Here is a 7,815-nt window from a genome sequence, read left to right on the forward strand (position 1 = left end):
TGCACAAGCCTTTGGCATTTTCTTTTTCTTATCAGTGCACTACACATATCCACTCCAGGCATTTTAGTTCACATTTCTTCTTGAGACATTGGTGCCCAGCACCTCTTTGTGTGACTAAATGTTTTGTATTTAGGTTGCTCTTGATAATGGACTTTTGGTTGATAATCCCGGGTTAGTTAACCCAAGTTACCAAGTGTTGAAACACTCCTCAGAACCTATTCATCCAAGCATATCCTTAATACATAAACACCACAGGCATTTGTCTCAGAAGTTCAAACCATTGGTGCCTAGCTTATTTTCTCAATTTTTTTTTTTTTTTTGCTTTTTGGTTGCCCTTTTTCAGTGGCTTTTTCTTCTTCTTTTTTCTTTCTTTTTCATGGCCAAAGACATTTATTCATCAAGATCCATAGACATTTTTCAATTTCTACACAAAAAATGATAATTCTACACTCTATTTCCAGTGATCTGACTAAACAATCAAGCATGCATACCACCACTTAATTCTACTTGATTTGTCACTAATTGAGCCAAGTTACTTTTGTTTAAACTTTTCTTTTATTTTTGGAAACAGAACAAGCATGGCAAGCATTTGTTTAAGAAGGTGAAGTTATATCCAAACATCTAGGCATTCACTTTATTCAAAGCAGTAAACAGACACTCATACTAAAAACTTCACATTCCAGGAAGATTCAACAATTACAGTTTAAACCAGAACAAGCATGCTTTTGTTTGCCTTTTAAAGAATGGTCAAGGAACACCACCACCTTGTGAAATTTCTTGTTTTCTCTTGTTGCCAGGAAACAATTTGATTTCTCCTTCTTCTCCTAGTTGTTGCTTCATGTTCTTTCTCAGATCCTTGTTTCCTTTCCTGCAAAGAGTGATGAAGTTGCTTGCTTCTCAAGCACTTGAGTGGTTAGCTCAACTATGTATGGGCAAGTGTCTGAGTCTTAAGTTGGTGTGTGAACACCAAACTTAGTCTCCTACTTACTCCTCTGCTCTTTGAGTCCTTGAATTCTCCTTGGAATGAAGTTGCTGCTAAGGATTTTAAGCATTCCTGTGATTGCTTAGAATGTTTGTTCCTTTCATATAATTCAAAGGTTGTTGTGTTCAGTTGATCTGTGTGGTGGAACACCAAACTTAGAGTCACACATTCCCCTTTGAATTATTGATCCACGAATTCATTGTTTGGTGTGAAACACCAAACTTAATTCTTTGCAATGCACAGAAACTACTTCACCTTTTTATTGAAACAAATAAAAGAAACAGCAAAGGGGTATTACCTCAGGTTGGGTTGCCTCCCAACAAGCGCTTCTTTAACGTCACTAGCTTGACGGTTGTCCCTTGTTAGGGTGGATTGTAGTGCTTGATGTCTTCTCCTCTCACTATGAAAACGTCCCCATTTGATTCCTTCATGACTTCTAAATGTTCCATAGAAAGAACTTTCCTGATTGTGAACACTTGAGGGAGCTGGGAAGGAATGGTTTTGAGGCCAGGTGGGATTGGCAGATAATGACTTGATATCACTTTATCTCCCGGAGAGAAACCTTCAGTGGGAATTTTCTTGTTTCTCCACCCTCTTGGCAATTTCTTTACAATTCTTCCCTTTCTCTTGATGATTTCTTCATTGACCCTTATGCCAGGAGGATCCTTCTGATCTGTTTCTATTGATTCTTGTGGCTTTAACTCTTGCAATTCTTGTTTGCCTTCCAAGGACTGTTTCAGAGTTTCAGCTGCTGGATTGCTTTCCTCCAAACACAGATGGCTACTATCATCCTTAGGCTTTTCAGGTTCTGGTTCAGGCTCAGATGCAGGTTTGAAAACATTGAAAATGAGCTGTTCATCATGTATTCTCAAAATTAGCTCTCCTTGTTCTACATCTATGAGCGCTCTAGCAGTGGCTAGAAATGGCCTTCCCAGAATGATAGGGTGTAGGTAGCTTTCCTCCATGTCCAAAATGACAAAGTCTGCAGGGAAGAAATAATTTCCCACTTTCACCAGCACATTCTCAACTACCCCTTCAGCTTGCTTCTGAGTTTTGTCAGCCAGTTGTATGATTACATCAGTGGATCTCACCTCATTCAGTTGTAGCCTCTTCATAAGAGTCAGAGGCATCACATTTATGCTAGCTCCTAGATCACAGAATCCTTTGTCAATTTTTGTTTCCCCTATGATGCAGGGGATATGAAAACTTCCTGGGTCTGTTTTCTTAGAGACTATGTCCTTCTTGATGAGGGCACTGCATTCTTTGTTCATTATTACAGTTTGTCCTCCCTTCAAAACTCTTTTCTTGCTCAGCAATTCCTTTAAATACTTGATATGTGTAGGCATCTGCTAGAGAATCTCAAGGAAGGGAATATTGATATGGAAAGACTTAAATGTCTCTAAAAACCTTGAATAGGTTTTCCCTTTTTCACCTCCTCCTAACCTATGAGGAAATGGTGCTTTTGGTTGGTATGTTTCCAGCATGCCTTTTTGCAATTCCTTGGCTTGCTCAGTTTCACTTTCCTGCTTAGCTTCCTCCACACCTTCCTTCAAGATTTCTGGTTCCTGTTCTGAGGGTCTAATTCCTTCTTCTTCTGAGACTTCCTTCAATATGGTGATGGCCTTGCATTCTTCCCATCTCACTCCCTTTTGTTCCCCTTTAGGATTCTTTTCTGTGTCACTAGGGAACACTGCAGTTGACTTGGGGGCCTGTTGAGATAGCTCTCCTACTTGAGACTCCATCCTCTTGAGTTTTTCACCATGGTTCCTTAAGGTAGATCTCACATCATCCCTAAAGCTTTTCAACTCACTTATGTCCTGACCCATGTTTGCCAGCATTCCTTCTATCCTGTTTAATTGATCTTGAAATTGTTGGTTCGGATTAGGTTGGGTAGGTTGATTATTTAGGCCATGATATGATGGTTGGGAGTAAGTGTTTTGTGTGGCTTGGTATGATCTTTGGTTGGAGTTTTGGTATGTGGACTTGTTATGTTGGTTTTGCTGGTTTCCCCACCCAAAGTTTGGGTGGTTTTTCCAGCCTGGGTTGTAAGTGTTGGAATGTGGATCATATGGTTGCCTTTGTTGATTTCCTACATAATTGGCCTCTTCCCAATCACCTCCTTCAGTGCTTACTTCCTCTTGATCTTGTGTGTGTATTGCAGCCACTTGCTTTGTTTCTAATTTCCTGGTGAGCTCTGCTAGTTGCTTGGCAAACACCTTGTTTTGGGCTAAAATTGTATCAACATGGTTCAGCTCCATGACTCCCTTAGTGTTGTGTCTCTCTGAAGCATAGTAGTACTCATTCTCAGCCACTGTCTCAATCACTTCAATGGCTTCTTCCACAGTCTTTTTCCTGTTCAATGAACCTCCTGATGAATGGTCTACAGCCTTCCTTGATTCATAAGAAAGTCCATCATAGAAAATATGCAATTGCACCCAGTCATGGAACATGTCTGGTGGGCATTTCCTTGTCAAATCCTTGAACCTCTCCCATGCCTCGTAGAGAGTTTCACCATCTTGTGGTCTAAAAGTCTGAACCTCAGATCGAAGCCTATTGACCTTTTGTGGGGGGTAGAAACGTGCCAGAAACTTGCTTTCCACCTCATCCCAGGTTGTTAGGCACCCCCTTGGGAATGATTCCAGCCACTTAGCTGCCTTGTCCCTAAGTGAAAATGGGAACAAGAGCAGTTTATAAGTATCTTCCTGGACTCCATTGGACTTCACAGTGTCGCAAATTCTCAGGAATTTTGTGAGATGTTGGTTTGGATCTTCATTAGCACTCCCACCAAATGAACAATGATCCTCCACAAGTGATATTAGCTGTGGTTTGAGTTCAAAATTGTTGGCCTGAATGGGTGGTTTCTGAATGCTGCTACCACAATGCCCAGAGGTTGGGTTTATGTATGAACCAAGAACCCTCCTCTCAGGAATGGCATTGTTTCCATCAGCCCTCTCATGGTTGTGAACTTCTCTATCCATGTTGAGATCTAAAGCTTCCTCAAAATTGTCCTCAGATTCTCCTTCAGATTCCTCTTCTCTCAGTACTCTCTTCCCTCTTGCTTCCCTTCTAAGTCTATGAAGGGTCCTCTCTGGTTCGGTATATGGAGGAGTTGATGTCTCTCCTCTCCTACCTGTCATACAAGAACACAGCACAGGCACCAAACAAGTGAAATACTCTTGGTTAATGGAAGAGTATGGTTAGAGCAGTTGAGGAATTAATTCAAATAGTTAGTGAGTCAGTGAGTTAGTTGCCTGAATTTAAAGGCATAAAGAAAGAAAGCATGTAACAGAGTGCAGAAATTAAAATTCAACAAGTAACTTGAACTGAATTAACAAAGCAAGAAAAATGCTCAATCTAGTTAACTTCCAATTTGAGAATTGTCAATCGAAAACCAATCCCCGGCAACGGCGCCATAAACTTGATGTGCATAAACTTGATATGCTACGATTTAGGAAATTGCACGATCGGCAAAATTCCTTCCGGCAAGTGCACCGGTTATCATCAAGTAAAAACTCACAATAGAGTGAGGTCGAATCCCACAAGGATTGGTTGAGTGAGCAATTCGGATTAGAAGTATGTTCTAGTTGAGCGGAATCAAGATTTAGATGAGAATTGCGGAATGTAAAATTGCATGAATTAAAGAGCGAGAAGCTAAATTGCTGAAATTAAAAGGGATGGGGGTGATTGCATGAATTTAATTGCAGAATGTAAAGAGAAAGTGGTAAATCAGAAATGGGGAGTTCATTGGGTGTTAGGAGATATTGAGATCTCCGAATCAAAACAACTTTTATCCCTTCCTCAACCAATGCATTCATTGAATTTTGCTTGGCAATCTTATATGATTGGATCCCAAACCCTTGGCTCACCAATTCTCTCTAAAAATAAACAAATTCCCAATCCCTTGGTTTAAATGTTCATAAGAAGAGATGATGCTCGATCACTGATTATACCACACAGTTTCATGAACCACAATTTGGTAGGATTACATGTCACAATATCCATCCAAACCCCAATCCAATTCACTGTGAGAAAGCTTCTCTAGCATGAATCCTCCATTCCTTTCCCAAGGTTCCGAAGGATTCCAATTATGGGTAGTTTCTTTCCCAAGACAACTACCCAATGGAATTAGATCGAGAAGCTTTCTAACAAAATTCAAGAGAAAAGATTGAAGAAGAAGATAAAACTATTATTGATTCATTGAATTACAATAGAGCTTCCTAACCCAATGAAAGGGGTTTAGTGAGTCATAGCTCTGAATTCAATTACAAAACTAAAAGAAAATGATCCAAAGTTCTCCGTGTATAAAACTCCTCGAGTGTGTGTCTCAACCAACTTAAATTCTATCCTATTTATACACTTTCTAAATTGAGCTTCTGTTGTGTTTCTTGGGCTTTGAGGCCTTTCCCTGATTTCCTTTTGCTTTGGGTTTATGATCCATAATCCTGATGAGGCTGCTGATCCAATTCTGTAACATTCATTGAACCAACTTAGTGATAATCAAGTAATACACAAGACTCAACAAATTGAAGCTCCAGACTCATCAATTCTTCAGGCCCAATCCCATAAACATGATATTCAATTGGGTTTCATACCATAATATGTTTAAGTTAATGTTTGTGCTCAAATGCTAACTTAAACTTCAATATATTTGGCCCAGAAACCCCTTTCAAAAAGTGACGTTTAAGTTGAAGTTTAAGTTTCAGTTTAAGGTTAAACTGAAGCTTAAACGTGGAAATGGGAAAGCAACCCTGGAGGAGGGAAATAGTCGAACACGTTTAAGCTTCAGTTTAAGGTTAAACTGAAGCTTAAACGTGGAAATGGAAGAAAGCAACCCAGGAGTGTGAAATGTCGAACACGTTTAAGCTTCAGTTTAAGGTTAAACTGAAGCTTAAACATGGAAATGAAGAAAGCAACCCTGGAGGAGCAATTGGGTCGAGCACGTTTAAGCTTCAGTTTAAGGTTAAACTGAAGCTTAAACGTGGGAATGGGAAAGCAACCCTGGAGGAGAGAAATAGTCGAACACATTTAAGCTCCAGTTTAAGGTTAAACTGGAGCTTAAACGTGGAAATGCTCCTGGTGCCTTTCTTACTTCTGGCGTTTAACCTCCAGTTTAAGGTTAAACTGGAGGTTAAATGTGGAAATGCTTCCTGGTGAGAATTGTGTCGAACACGTTTAAGCTCCAGTTTAAGGTTAAACTGGAGCTTAAACGTTGAAATGCTCCCTTGGTGAAATTCTCATTCTGGCGTTTAACTTCCAGTTTAAGGTTAAACTGGAGGTTAAACGCCAGTTCCAGCATTTCTTAGCCTTCATGATTCTGGCGTTTAAGCTCCAGTTAAACTCCACATGTGATATTCAAGCTTCCTTTATTGATTTTGTTGCTTCCTTGCCTAGCCTCTTCTTCCCTGAAATCATCCAAACAATTGCATCAAAGTCTTGCAAAATTTCATGAGAAATCTTCCATTCATAGCATTCAAGTAATATAACTAAAAACTCATGGAATTTGCATCAAAATCATACTGTTTGGATGGTTCATTGCTTTGTTATTCATTTAACCATTCTTGGTTACTTTAAGCTCAAGAAAATGCATAAAACAACTAAAACTAACAAAAAAAATGCTAGTAAAACTAGCCTAAGATGCCTTGGCATCACCCACCATGGTAAAATCCTTTCATTTTCTCTTTTGTACATATTGGTAATTAGCTTAATTTCTTGTTTTTATTGGCTTGTAGAGTTTAGTTGGTAGTTTAATATGTTAAATAAGGTTTTAAGGTGTTTTGGTAGCTGCTTGGAGGTTTAGAAGGCTTGGTTTGGTGCAAAAACATAGAAAAATTTTGAAAAACAGAGCACCACCCACGCGTACGCGTGACCCAAGCATTTTCAACCATCCACACGCACGCGTCACCTACGCGTACGCGTGGATTACAGATTTTCACCTCCCAGCCAAAAAACTGAGAGTTGCGCCTGCACTGTGCGACCATTGAGCCTGAGGCACAAACCAACCCATGCGTAAGCATGGAGGACGCGCACATGTCGCCTCTCTGGTTTGCCATGCACGCGTACGCGTCGCCTCCATTTCGCCACCACCCACGCACACGTGTCACCTACGCGTACCCGTGGATAACCTTCTTTCATCATCTTCTTTTCTTCTCTTCTTTCCATTTCTTTCCTTCTTCCTTCTTCTTCCCTTTTCTTCCTCATCATCCAACACTACCAAATACCATTTGTGACCATTTCTTTTAGTTAGTTAGTTAATTCATTGTTTCGTTAGTTTAATTTTCATTAATTCTCTATTTTTCTCATAATAAGTATTGGATTGTTAATCTTGTTTACCATCTCTTGCTGCTGATTATTGATGAGATGTTAGTTTAACATCACTCTTGTTAATTGCATTTGTTGGATACTATTATTGAGGTTGCAATCTATTACTTGGTTCTGAGTTTCTCATGCTTACTTTTGTGAACACCAAGTACATGTGACATTGCCTTCAAGTGTTCTAACTTTTTGAATTGCATGTTGTAGCTAGCCACCATGTAATTTGAATCCTTTCTTTGATTAGACAATCTCTTTATGGATGTTGTGCATTTATCTTAATGCATTGTGCTTCTTGATCATATGCATCCATATATGTTTTTGGCTTGAATGCTTTCATGCCCCTTTATTGCTTGTTTGGTTGTTTTGACCCACAAGTTTAGAGTATCTCAAGCACACTAGAATAAGTGACGTGCATGTTCCTCTTTTGTAAAATTGTGACATAGTTCTCTACGATAGTGTGTGTGTTCTAAAGGGTGCCTAATTTAGAATTCACACACCTAATCTTTCTCAATGTCACACTA

The 7,815-nt window shown here is 39.5% G+C and overlaps 1 non-coding gene across 1 annotated transcript; it reads left to right on the forward strand.

Annotated features, from left to right (window-relative positions):
- The first annotated feature begins 3,430 nt into the window (after window positions 1–3,430).
- LOC148561458 (small nucleolar RNA R71) lies at window positions 3,431–3,534 on the forward strand. The gene has a single exon (XR_015886703.1). It is a non-coding gene; the product is annotated as a small nucleolar RNA R71 (small nucleolar RNA).
- Window positions 3,535–7,815: the final 4,281 nt, after the last annotated feature.

Source organism: Arachis ipaensis, chromosome B6 (assembly GCF_059453495.1).
Source record: "Arachis ipaensis isolate K30076 ecotype BB chromosome B6, ASM5945349v1, whole genome shotgun sequence".
NCBI classification, from domain to species: domain Eukaryota; kingdom Viridiplantae; phylum Streptophyta; class Magnoliopsida; order Fabales; family Fabaceae; genus Arachis; species Arachis ipaensis.